The sequence below is a fragment of the Hypanus sabinus genome, chromosome 25 (genome assembly GCF_030144855.1).
Source record: "Hypanus sabinus isolate sHypSab1 chromosome 25, sHypSab1.hap1, whole genome shotgun sequence".
NCBI lineage: Eukaryota > Metazoa > Chordata > Chondrichthyes > Myliobatiformes > Dasyatidae > Hypanus > Hypanus sabinus.
In genome coordinates, this window is record NC_082730.1 from 12,477,336 (window position 1) to 12,491,202 (window position 13,867).

General features: G+C 44.5%; 1 protein-coding gene across 5 annotated transcripts in view; it reads left to right on the forward strand.

Annotated features, from left to right (window-relative positions):
* The window catches only part of slc45a3 (solute carrier family 45 member 3), a 176,276-nt gene that overhangs the window by 38,024 nt on the left and 124,385 nt on the right, over positions 1 to 13,867 (forward strand). The gene's annotated exons all lie outside the window — the stretch shown is intronic.

The window sequence follows — 13,867 nt, forward strand, 5'->3', positions numbered from 1 at the left end:
ATGGGTAAAGGGTGAAAGGTGAAATGGTTAAGGGGGACATGAGGAGGAACTTCTTCACTCAGAGGGTGGTGAGAGCTTGGAATAAGCTGCCATCACAAGTGGTGCATGCGGGGGTTTGATTTTTAACATTAAATGAAGCTTGGGTGAGTACATGGATGGGAGGGGCGATGGAAGCTATGGTCCTGGTGCAGTTCAATGGGACTAGGCAAAATAATAGTTTGTCACAGACTAGACGGGCCAAAAGGTTTGTTTCTGTGGTGTAGCATTCTATGACTATGACTATGGCTTGGGCTGCTTCAGACACGTGAAATCCTTGTCACACTTCCCGGTCGTAAAACTTGCTCAGTGTCTGTCTGCTGTTGGATTTATAAAATGTGAACGCATGGACTTAGTTTTAATGTAAGTAATATGTCTATGCTGTGCCCTGGGGTATTATCCTGTTATTTATTTAATATCCATGTCTGGAACATCCACACAGCTAATGACCAGCAGCTTCCTGATTGGGTTGCAGCCTTGGACATCCCACCATTCCAAGATTTCTGCCCACTGGGCCCATGCCAGGAAGAGACCTGGCTTGGAAACAGTGAGCCTGTTCATTTTTAATGGTAAGGAATGTCTCAGGAAGAAATGGAGTTTGCATCTTGCATTTTACAGTGTTTCTGAGGCCTTTCTTTACATTTTAATTTCTTGTAGCAAGGGTAACAACTAAAAAGTGTCTTTGACCTTCTCAAACTTTATGACACCCTGGCACCTGGCTGAGGCAGTGGAGAGGGAGGCTTGCGCTATGGTATATTCCCATATTAAGTGGCTACGTTAGAGAGGGACAGTAGGCGTTGCACCTGGCAGTGATGCCTGTGTCCCGTAAAATGAGTTGAGAACAGTTGAGAAGATTGAACAGTACAGGCCCTTCAGAGCATGCTGCACCAATCTTTTAACCTACTCTACCTTCTGTCCTATGCAGCCTGTAAACCTCCATTTTCCTTCCATCCATGGGCCCATTGAAGAGTCTCTCAAATATCCCTAACATGTTGTATGGTCGTACACAGCCAGTCTACGATCAAGCACTTTGGCAAAAGAAATAAAAGTGTAAACTGTTCTTTAAATGGGGAGAAAGTTCAAAGATCTGATGTACAAGGTGATTTGGGAGTCCTCTTTCAGGATTCCCTTGCCGGTTGAGTGTGTGGTGAAGAAGGCAAATGGAACGTTAGCATTCAGTTTGAAAGGACTAGACCAGAGGTCGGCAACCTGCGGCTCCAGAGCCACATGCGGCTCTTTGATCTCTGTGATGCGGCTCCCCGTGGTTTGTTAGCTTTTGAAATGTAATTCGAAATTTGAAGATTATGGTGATCTTGTACAATATGAAAACTTTGCGGAGACACCGTTTCCTGGCACATCCGAACCAGCTCACAATTAGCCACCGTTCCGACTAAGGGAGATAGCCTACGGGGGTTTGTGAGTACTTGTCTTTTGGAGCATCCGCGCCCACGGGGACGGGTTGAGGGAGGCTTTAAAGCAAGGCTGTTTAGTTCGAATAAAGTTACCTTTGACTGCAGTGTCTTTATTTTAGTGCTGCGTGTAGCACACCGCTACAACGTGTTTTTTATCGCTATTAATATACATCACAACTGCCAATGCCTGACACCCGCCAGTGCGCGCATTCTTTTAATTCTTCGATCCAAGGTAGGCTACCTATGTAGTAACCTTCAACTCAACGTCTTTTTTTCGGAGTTCAAAATGTTTTTGTTGCATGCAGAAATGTAATTTCGTTTTCTCTGCAGGAGTTCATCAATTTCATAAATGCAACACATTATAGTTTGTTTATACATAGCATAAAGGCAAAAAAAACCCGTTGTATGCAGTGTTATTTCATTTTGTGGCTCCCAGTGTTTTCTTTTCTGTGGGAAATGGGTCCATATTGGCTCTTTCAGTGGTAAACGTTGCCGACCCCTGGACTAGACTATCGAAACGAGGATGTGATGCTGAGGTTCTGTAAGGCACTGGTAAGGCCTCACTGAGTATTGTGAGAAATTTTGGGCTCCTTTTCTAAGAAAAGGTGTGCTGACATTGGAGAGGGTTCAAAGGAGGTTCACAAAAATGATTCCAGGATTGAAAGGCTTGTCATATGAGGAACGTTTGATGGCCCTGGGCCTGTACTCGCAGGAATTTAGAAAAAATGAGGGGTGGGGGTGGTGGAGGGGATTTCATTGAAACCTGAATGTTGAAAGGCCTCGATAGAGTGGATGGGGTGAGGATGTTTCCTATGGTGGGAGGAGTCTAGGACCAGAGGACACAACCTTGGTTTACAAGGATGTCCGTTTAGAACGGAGATGAGGAATTCCTTTAGTCAGAGGGTAGTAGATCTGTGGAATTCATTGCCACAGGTGGCTGTGAGGGTCAGGTCACTGAGTGTACTTGAAGTGGAGGTTGATAGACTCCTGAGTAGTCTGAGTGTGAAAGATTACGGAGAGAAGGAAGGAGAATGGGGTTGAGAGGGAGATGGATCAGCCGTGTTCAAATGGCAGAGCAGACTTGATGGGCCAAATGGCCTAATTCTGCTCCAGGGTCTTATGTTAGCCTCTACCAGCATCCCTGACAGTGTGGTCCAGGCGCCTACTGCTCCCTGTATTTTAAAAAAAACATTTACCTTCAACATCTCCCCTAAACTTCTCCCCACTCTTTTTAAAAAGAGTGCTCTTGGTAGTAGATTAGCTTGGGAAAAGGGAGCTAGCTGTTCACTCCATCTGTTCCTTTCATAGTAAAGCAGTGAGATCCCCGACCATGAGCAAGGAGAGGGTTCAGAGGTTCAGTGTAAACAACTTTTATTTAGCGTGGGATATGCAGAACAGTCTGATTCAGCTCCCCCCAACCATTTCTCACAGTGCATCGATGTCTGCGTTGATGAATGTGCTAATGGGAGGGAGCTCTGGATGTGGGCCTGAAGATGATTTAGCAGTGCGACATATTTCCCAGTAAGGTTGATGTGCAATTGCAGATGGTGAAATTCCTGCCCTTTTATTTAAATAATCGAGATTGAATATAACAGTACTCGTACGCCACAAGCAGGACTTTGTGGTGGCCAAATATTTAAATTCTTAATCCCATTCCCTTTCTGATGCATCGATCCATGGCCTCCTTGTGCCAAGATAAGGCCACTCTCAAGGTGGAGGAGCAATACCTTCCTGATGGTATGAATATCAATTTCTTCTTCTGGTGAAAAAATTTTATTCCCCCCCCCCCCCCCCCCAACTTTCCACTATTCCCCAATTTGACCTTTCACTTTGCACCTACCTATTACTCCACCTGGGTCCTCTCCTCCTTCCCTTTCTCCTATTGTCCACTGTCCTCTCCAATCAGATTCTTTCTTCTTGACCTTCCCCATCCACCTGGCTTCACCTATCATCTTCCAACTGGCCTCCTTCCCCTCACCTCCACCTTTTTACTGGGGCCCGAAATGTCGCCGCTTACTGTTTTCCATAGATGCTGCCTGACCTGCCTGAGTTCCCTGGCATTTTGTGTGTGTTGCTTATAACATTACCCAATTCTGTAAGCGTTGAATGTTAGGGTTTTGGAAGTAGGAACATAGGAAGCTCCAGAGATTGAACCTAAGGTTAAACATCTTCGTGATGTTGTTGATTAACGGAGCTCATGCAGTTGGAAGACAAGGGTTCATATGAATGAAGTTACAGGCACAAAATGCCAGAGGAGCTCAATGGGTTAGATGGTTGAGGCCAATAAAAGAATGGATAGTTTAGATTGTGTGTTCATATATACACAACTGAGCATTCTATTCTGAAGTCTAACTTGTGAGTGAATAGAATCACGTTGCTAGGCAATACTACTTTTGTTAGAGATAATGGGTGTGGCCTGACTTCCTAGGTGACAGATAACTAGCTACTTTACCAACCCGAAAATGGGAAAGTTTCCAGTCCACAGAGGCGAGAGCTTTCCAACTGAGTGCGGTACAAAGCCTGCGTTATTCGGAACACCTGGTTTATTTTATCTGAAGGAGTTTTAAATCTTGGGGCAGACTTTTAAATCTCTTTCAGCTGGCAATAGGAATTTGAGTAGCTCTGGTAGCCAGCAATTATTTTCACAAGATTTGTTTTGGATGTCGGTATGTTCACAGCTCGGACTCTCTGGAGTTCAGAATTCAATTCCAGCACTACCTGTAAGGAGTTTGCACATTCTCCACATGAACTGCATGGGTTTCCTCAGGGTGCTCCGGTTTCCTTCCTAAGTCCAAAGACGTAAGTTAATTGGTCATAGTAAATTTTCTAGGCCAGTGTTAAATCTGTGAGTTGCTGGGTATGTCTAGTTGGACTGGAAGGGCCCGTTCTACATGGTATTTCTAAATTAAATAATTTTTTTTCCTTTATCTATACTTTTTTAATGGTCCTTCTTTGCAAAATTGACAAAGAATTTACATCCAAGCTGAGTTTTCCAGCAGTTCTGCACCTTCTACTCGATGTCTGAGCACCTAGAGCAGTGCGAAGTTGGGGTCTGTCTTTGCTTTTGAACTTAGTGGAGAAAGTTGACAAGCCATAGGTTAAACCATGAACTAACAGAACAGGACTACAGGCTCAAAGGGCTATTTACATTGTGGAGTCAAGCCCATCGATCACCATCCAGGCCATGCTCTCTTCTCACTGCTGCCGTTGAGCAGGAGGTACAGCGGAGACCAGGGTCCCTCACCGCCAGGTTCAGGAACAATTATTACCTTCAACCATCAGGCTGCTGGACTGCCGTGGATAACTTCACTCACCTCAACGCTGAACCAATTCCACAACCTATGAACTCGCTTTCAAGAACTCTACAACTCATGTTCTCGATATTATTTATTAATAATTTATTTATTTCTTTTTATATTTGCAAGTAGTTTGTCAGTTTTTGTCAGTGTGTAGATTTTCATTGATTATGTCGTGTTTCTTTGTGAACTATTTGTATTTTATTTTTGGTGTTCCCACAACCAACGATCTCACATTAAGGGCTCTTATTCTTGTTATTTCATGCTCTCATTATTTATTGCTACTTATCTATATTTGCATTTGCACAGGTTGTTGTTCATTGATCCTGTTTGCAGTTACTGTTCTATAAATTTGCTGAGTATGCTTGCAGAAATAAGGAATTTCAGCGTTTTATGTGGTGACATGTATGTTCTCTGATAGTAAACATAACTTTGAACTTTAAACTTTGACTGACATCCCTCAAGAAAATGAATCTCAGGGTAGTATATGGTGACATATACGTACTTTGCTGATAAGTTTACTTTGAACTGCAAAAGGAAGGGACATGGGCTTCTGTCAGTGTACGCTGGGGATTTTGTTCATTAATGTTGTCACCTTTGCTGCTATTTATTTTAGGATGAAAAAGCACTTCAGCAAGTTGACATGATCAGCACCTGTTAGAAGCAGTGATAATTTGTCAAATCAGCCTTTAAAAATGTGCACCTGGGATGCTTGTGTCATACTACAGTGCAGAACAAGTGAACTGGGGAAGAATTTGTTTTAAGTCAGGTATTATCCATGGGCAAATCTTTCACGGTGCCTGAATTTACTTTTTCGATACATGCAGAAACTGGATTCATGTTAACACACCACACATCAAGTTGCACTGAGGTAGCAACGCACATTAATGGTGTTTCCCTTTTCAGCATCTTCCCCCTTCCATTTTAGTCCTGGTGAAGGGTCTTGGCTCGAAATGTCAACTGTTTAGCTGCTGCCTGACCTGCTGATTTCCTCCAGCATTTTGTGTGTGTGTGTGTTGCAATGGTGTTTCCCTTCCCTGTGAGTCGGAGTGCATGTCTAAACAAGTGTGGTCATCAGTGATTATGTATTGTATGTTTCCTTGCTCTGTCTGCCGCCTTTTTTGTAAAATGTTCTCGTTATTGTAAAACTGTACGCCAGCGTTCCTTTTCACTAAGAATTATGCTGCCAAGCTGGAAAATCGTTAAGTTTATTCCCTGATGTAGTTCTGGGCTTTGGCATGAAACTCTACCACGGTTACTTGTTCTGCACCCAATCTGCTGAGGATTTGCAGCATTTCCAGTTTGTAAATAATGCACTCAATTGCCACTTTATTAAGTACCTCTTGTGGCCATTGAGTGCATGTTCAATAGTTCCATTTAACACAGCCTGAAATTCTTACTCTCTGCAGATATTCTCGAAACAGAAGAAAAAAAAATCCCAAAGAACGAATGACAGAAAAAAGATGCAAGAACCCCAAAGACGCCTGCCCCCCACCCCCCCACGCGCAAGCAGCACCGTTGCTGTTGCTGGGTAGCCTCCAACCTGATGGCATGAACATTGACTTCTCTAACTTCCGTTAATGTCCCTCCTCCCCTTCTTACCCCATCCCTGACGTATTTAGTTGTTTGCCTGTTCTCCATCTCCCTCTGGTGCTCCCTCCCACCACCTTTCTCCTGAGGCCTCCCGTCCCATGATCCTTTCCTTTCTCCAGCTCTGTATCACTTTCGCCAATCACCTTTCCAGCTCTTAGCTTCATCCCACCCCCTCCGGTCTTCTCCTATCATTTTGCATTTTCCCCTCCCCGCACTACTTTCAAATCTCTTACTATCTTTCCTTTCGGTTAGTCCTGACGAAGGGTCTCGGCCCAAAACGTCGACAGCGCTTCTCCCTATAGATGCTGCTGGCCTGCTGTGTTCAACCAGCATTTTGTGTGTGTTGTTGTCTGTTGTAGGTTTGATGTGGTGTGCATTCAGAGATGCTCTTCCGCACACCTTCCTGCGAGTTTGAACCCGTCTGGCCGTTCTCCTCTGACCTCCCTCCCTCATTAAGAAGGAGCTTCCCCCCCCCACAAAACTGTCGCTCACTGGATGTTTTTTGTTTCGTGCACCATTCTCTGTAAACTCTAGAGACTGTTGTGCGTGAAAATCCCAGCAGGTCAGCAGTTTCTGAGGTATTTAAACTACCCAGTCCGGCACCCGCAATCATTCCACGGTCAAAGTCACTTACATCAGATTTCTTCCCCATTCTGAGGTTTGCTCTGAATAACAACTTGGGGCTTTAGCCTGTCTCTGCATGCTTTTATGCATTGAGTCTGAGTGGATATTTGCATTAATGAGCAGGTGTACTGGTGTTCCTAATGACCCGGTATTTTGGATATAAGGTGTCTTGCATTAGATACTACAAGCCCACGCACCCATTCCACTGATTGCTTCTTCCTTGACTTGCACTCAGGAAATTGAAAGTTAGATTTCTTGCATTTAATTAGAGCACAGAAGATATCCAACGGAGAAATGTCAGGGAAATTATATTAGAAACAATACAAGACGTGGGATGAGTGTCAGGAATCCCCCAAGGCTTGAAATTAGAATTAATTATTTTGAAATGTGATGACTGTTTTGGGTGCCAATGTGGTAATGATTTTGTGGCGTGGAAACACATTTTGTCAGAACTGAGAAGGAAGGTAAATTAATATTTTTTTTCAAAATTCAAAGTAAATTTATTATCAAGTTTCACCCGGAGATTCGTCTTCTTGCGAGCATACCCAGCAGGTCCAAGAAACATAATCAATTTAAGACTGCACCCAACAGGGCAGACAGCCAGTGTGCAGAAGACAACAAAGTGTGCAAAGGCAGAAGGAACAATAATAAATAAATAAATAAACAGACAATAAGTATCGAAAACTTGAGAGGAAGTGTTGTTGAAAGTGAGTCCATAGATTGCGGGAACAGTTGTGCGGTTGGGTGAGTAAAGATAATTCCGCTGGTTCAAGAGCTTGATGGTTGAGTAACTTCCTGAAGCTGGAGGTGTGAGTCCTGAGGTTCCTGTACCTTCCCTGAGAAGAAAGCACGAACGGGCTAGTGGGGGGTATGGGGTCCTCGATGATGAATGCTGCTTTCATACGACAGTGCTCTGTGTAGATTTGCTCAATGCAGGGGACAGCTTTACGCGTGATGGACTGGGATGTACTAACTTCTCAATTCTAGTCGACCAGCCAAGTATTTACTATGTTTGTCTCTGCACTGATGCTGCCGGACCCACAGAATGTTGCAGCATTTTTTTTTTGTTTTTACTGTCCTGTAATCTTGTAGGCAGCTTGGCTCATAATGAGCGTACAAATCGTGTCAGCAGCTGGCATTATAATGCCAAGACACTTTCTGTTGATATAGAACTTCATTTATAGGACTCCCTTTCAACAGCAGCTGTATTTATGTACTCTTTTTAAAAAAAACTGTGTTGTTTTTAAAAAAAAAATGATGCGGAAGTACTTTCATTACCAGAAGGTAACGGGTACTGAGCCAGAGGATCTATTTGTGCGGGAGGAAGGTGACACAGATGGCTGAGGGGGAGTTTGTCACCAATGAGTTGGTCAAAGAAGGAAACTTTGAGGAGCCGATTGAAAGTCATCACCGTTATGCAAGCTTACCTGACGATGTAACACACTCTTGGTAAACAGGAGATTCTGCACATCCTGAGCAGCACACACAAGATATCAGGTTAGAAGTTAAAGTCTGCCCTGAGCCTTATAGGCTCATCAGGCCGGTTTCTGTGACTGAGAGTACGAGACTACCCCCCCCCCCCCTCCACCCCCACGGGATAGGACGCCAGTCTTCGTGAGGTTAACCTCCAGCATTTTGCCGGTACCCATTTTCAGCTGGGTGGACTGGAGCAGTGTGTGGTTATGTGCCTTGCTGAGGGACACAACATGCTACCTTGGCTGGGGCTCAAACTCACGACCTTCAGATCGCTAGTCCAACGTCTTAACCACTTGGCCACGCACCACACACAAGATGCTGTGGGATCTCAGTAATTCGGGCAGCATTGATGGAGGGGGATAAATAGCTGACGTTTCAGGCTAAGGCCCTTCAATCTTCCGAGGTTCCTCCAGCATATTGTGTGTGTGCTCCTATTAAAGTCTGCTTCTGAAACTTGGTTCCCACTGTCATCGGAATTTCACTAGTGGGGATGATCTGTGCACAAACGACATAAGACCCTCTAAATCTGCAACTCTGCCAGCACTTCTTGAATTTGTTATTTTGGGGAAAAAAGATAGTGGCAGTGCACTGTTCTGAGCTATATTTTATTACTGTTCTGCGGAATTTTCTCCTGAAAGTACTGAGCTTGTAAAATATTTGGACTATTAATGACAGCCCACCCACCCACCCAACTGGGTGCACTAGTAAGGACATGGTGAGGGATTTAACAAGAAGCTTATTCATGGTGGGGGTGGGAGAAGAAGATCAGCTGATGTAGTAATAGGGCTGTGTTTGAAAGCCAACTCAGTACAAAGTGAATGTTTACAATTTTCTATCTGTCTTCTTCAGGGGCTCTGAAATCCAAGACCTGAAGTCTCTTTTTCCAAAGCTTCTCAAATATTTTCTCTACTCTTAACATACCTTCACCTCAATCCTTCTAATACTAAATAAATATTTATTGGTGACCCACGACATTAATATCCACAAACAGGAGGCTGGAGCAAATATTTATTGGGCAGGGAGATTGTAACTTCTAAACAGTGATAGTCTTTCAGGAACTTTAGTTGAACCTACCATATTCCTCATCCTTAGTTAAAGTTCATTTCTGAAACTTGGTTAGCAGTGGCATTCGGATTTCGTCAGTGAGGATGATCCATTCCACTCGACACACTTAAACTCTGCTGTCCTCTAAATTTGCAACTTCTGCCGGCACTTCTTAGATTTGTTATATTGGAAAAAGTTGTGGCAATGCACCGTGCTGTGCTAAATTTTATTTCTCTTCCACGGGATTTTCTTCTTCGTCAGCTAAAATGTTTGTACTGTTGCTGACAGCCTTTCCATCCAGTTTAACTGAGTGATATTTTAAGGAGGGTGTAGTCCTCTTCCTCTAAAGTTTTAGTTAAAGTTTTCCAAAAGAATATTGGGGATAGTTTTGTCTCCAGCCAAGATCGGTGGAGGATAAAATCCTGTGCTTTCTAAGATGGGGTGGACTCAGTCTCATCATTCTTCTGCCAACAGGATTAAGTTGATGTGATATTCACAGCTGCCAGAAGGTGTTAAGTTTGTGTGTCACACAGCTGGATGCAAGTGCAAACTGATAGCGTAATGGTTTAAGAACTGGACTCACAGCCAGGGTTCACAGAAGTGGTTCAAATCCCACCCTTGCTACCAGGGAAATTGAATTCCAGTAATTGAATTAGGCTCAGTAATGGTGATTTATAAATGAACCAGATATTACAAAATCAGAAAGCGAACTGCTGGCGGAACTCGGGCAACATTTGTGGAGGGAAATCTGAATTTAAATATAGAGGAGAGATGTTCAGCGTAAGGAGATGATGGGGGAAGTGGTGGGGCAATAGGTGGATCTAAGCGGGGAGGGGTGATAGGCAGATGGAGAAGGGGCGTGGCAATCATGGCCGCCTGGGAGGTGACAAAGGTTTGCGGATGGTGGAATCTGAGAGGTGAGGAAGGTTGAGCATGGAACCAAATGTGGGAGGCGAGGAGGGCAGATGGGAACGATGGGGGATGGGGGGCTCAGTGGGAGGAGTTTGTGGGTGATGGACAGATGGAACCAGTGGGGGAAGGGGGACATTGGGAGGAGTTTGTGGGTGATGGACAGATGGAACCAGTGGGGGAGGGTGGACATTGGGAAGAGTTTGTAGGTGATCGGTCGATGGAGAGGATGGAGGAAAGAAACAGGGTGCTGGGCCTGTGGTGCATGTGAGGAGATCAGGAGGGGAGTAAAACAGGGAGAGCAGCAGGTTATGCAAAATTAGAGTGTCCTGCCTTCATGACACCCAGTGCCATTGGGTGTAGACTATCCAGGCAGAAAATAGTTAGGTACAGCCGATATAGTGCAGCAGTTTGCATAACACTGTTACAGCGCCAGCCACCCAGGTTTGGCTCCCACAGCTTTCTGTAAAGTGGTTATACAGTCTCCCGGTGACTGAGTGGGTTTCTTCCCCAATTCCAAACATGTACGGGTCAGTAGGTTAGTTGTTCACTTAAGCATAATTGGGTGGCGCGGGCTCAATGAGCCAGGAGGGCCAGTATCTCTGAATAAGATACGAGATGCTTTAGTTCGCATTTGGCCAAGAGCGGACATCAATGTGGGAACGGCAGTGGGGGGGGGGGGGGGGGGTTAAAAGGAAGGATGTGATGCTGAGGCTTTATAAGGCATTGGTCAGACCGCACGGAGTATTGTGAGCTATTTTGGACCCCTTACTTAAGGAAGGATGTGCTGTCTTTGGAGGGGGTCCAGAGGAGATTTATGAGAACGATTCTGGGAACGAAAGGGAATGAAGAGTGTGGAGAGGATGTGTCCTCTGAGAGCAACGTCCTCTGAATACAAGGATGCCCCTACAGTCAGAGGTGAGGCGGTATTTCTTTAGCAAGAGGGTGGTGAATCTGTGAAATTCATTGCTATGGGTGGCTGTGGAGGCCAAGTCATTGGGTATATCTAACAATGAGGTGCATAGGTATTGATTAGTAAGGGTGTCGATGGTTACGGGGAGAACGGGGTTGAGCGGGGTAATAAATCAGCCATGATAGAATGATGGAGCAGACTTGATGGGCTGAATGGCCTAATTCTGCTCCCATGACTTATGGCTGGGAATCTGAAGCTCTTGGAGTCCAGGTGCTCAGTAAACCCATTACCTAATCCGTGCCTTGCCTCACTGATGTAGGAGGGGCCGCATTGAGAACACAGAATGTAAAGAATAAGATTGGAGGAGATGTGGGGGGAAAAAAAACACATCTGCTTCTGTAGTGTTCTGCTGGAAACTGTTAGCTTGTCTTAATGCAACCACATGATGCACGCAAATAAGAAGGCATACAAAAATAACGAAAATATAGTGGACAATTTGAGGATTGAGATGCTTTTAAATACCAACAGAAGGCAACTTTAAAAAGCATAAGAAAGTTCAAAGTACATATATGTCACCATATACAATCCTGAGATTGTTTTTCTTGTGGGCATACTCAGTAAATCCAAGCACCGTGACAGAATCAAGGAAAGACCTCGCCCAACAGGACAAACAACCAACTGTAAAAACAAAAGACAACTCACTGTGAAAGTAGAAGAGAGAAATAATAAAAATAAATAAGCAAGTAATATCGAGAACATGAGATGAAGAGTCCCTAAGTGAGTCCGTAGGTTGTGGGAACAATTCAATGACAAGGCAAGTGGAGTTGTCCCATTCTGATTCAAGAGCTTGATGGTTGAGGGGTGGCAGCAGTGAGAAGAGAGCATGAACTGGGTGGTGGAGAGTTCTTGATGATGGAAGCTGCTTTCCTGCAACAGAGGAGGGCTTTACCTGTGATGGACTGGGCTATATCCAGTACTTTTTGTAGGATTTTCCATTCAAGGGCATTGGTGTTTCCATACCAGGCTGTGGTGCAACCAGTCAATGTCGTTTCCACCACATCTATGGAAGTTTGTCAAAGTATTACACGTCATCCTGAATCTTCACAAACTTCTAAGGAAGTAGAGGTGGCTGTGCATTCTTTGTAATTGCACTGACGTGCTGGGCTGAGGATCGATACTCTGAAGTAATAAGAGTTTAAAGTTGCTGTCCCTCTCCATCTTTGATCACTCCGTGAGTACTGGCTCATGGACCTCCGATTTCCTCCTCCTGAACTCAGTAATCTGCTCCCTGGTCTTGCTGACATTGAGTGAGAGGTTGTCATTGTGGCACCACTCAGACACATTTTCAATCTCCCTCCCATGTGCCGATTCGTCACCACTTGTATGGTCATGCACTTTGCTAGAAGGAATTAAATGGGGAGAAAATTCAGAAGTGCAAAGGGACCTGGGAGCCCTCGTGCAGGATTCCCTAAAGGTTAATTTGCTGGTTGAGTTGCTGGTAAGGAAGGCAAATGCAATATTAGCATTGAGAGGACTAGAATATCGGAGCAAGTATGTGATGCTGAGATTTATAAGGCATTGGTCCGACCATGCGGAGTATTGTGACCAGCATTGGGCTCTTTATGCAAGAAAAGATGTGTTGCCATTGGAGAGAGACCAGGGGAGTTTCATGGCAATGATTCAGGGAATGAAGATTTTAATGTATGAGGACTGTTTGATGGTGCTGTATGAGAACTGTACTTGCTGGAGTTCAGAAGAATGAGGAGGGATTTCATTGAAACCTATCAAATATTGAAAGGCTTAAACAGAGTGGATGTGGAAAGGATGTTTCCTATAGTGGGGAAGTCTAGGACCAGACAGCACAGCCTCAGAATAGAGAGATATCCATTTAGGACAGAGAAGAGAAGGGATTTCTTTAGTCAGAGTGTGGTGAATCTTTGGAATTCATTGCCATAGATTGCTGTGGAGGCCAAATCATTGAGTATACTTAAAGCGAAGGTTGATAGTTTCTTAGTTCGTGAGGGCATCAGTGGTTACGGGGAGAAGGCAGGAGAATGGGGGTGAGAGAAATAATAAATCAGCCACGATGGAATGGCGGAGCCAACTCAATGGGCCAGGTGGCCTAATTCTGCTCCAACGTCTTATGGTCCTGTGTGCACCAGCACCTCTCAGTCCACAGATGGCTGAGGATATTCGGCATAACCCTCATCAATTTTCATAGATGTACCACAGAAAGGATCCTATCTGGATGTGTCACAGCCTGGCGCCAACCTCCTCTGCCCCCAGGACTGCAAGAACGTGCAGAGAGTTGTGGTTGTGGCCCAGTCTCTAATGGAAACCAGCTATTGACTTAATAAAAGATCACAAGGCATAAGTTAAGAGAAGGTCAGAATAAGTACTCCACTTCCTGCAGCCTTTTCCCACTGCTTTGGGAAAGCAGCCAACATAATGAAAGGCCCCTCCCTTCCCGGTCAATTGTCTCTTCTCTCCCCTCACATCCCAAAGGAAGAAGATAAAAAAAACGTTGAAAGCATATGTAACAATGCTCAAGGACAGCTTCTTTA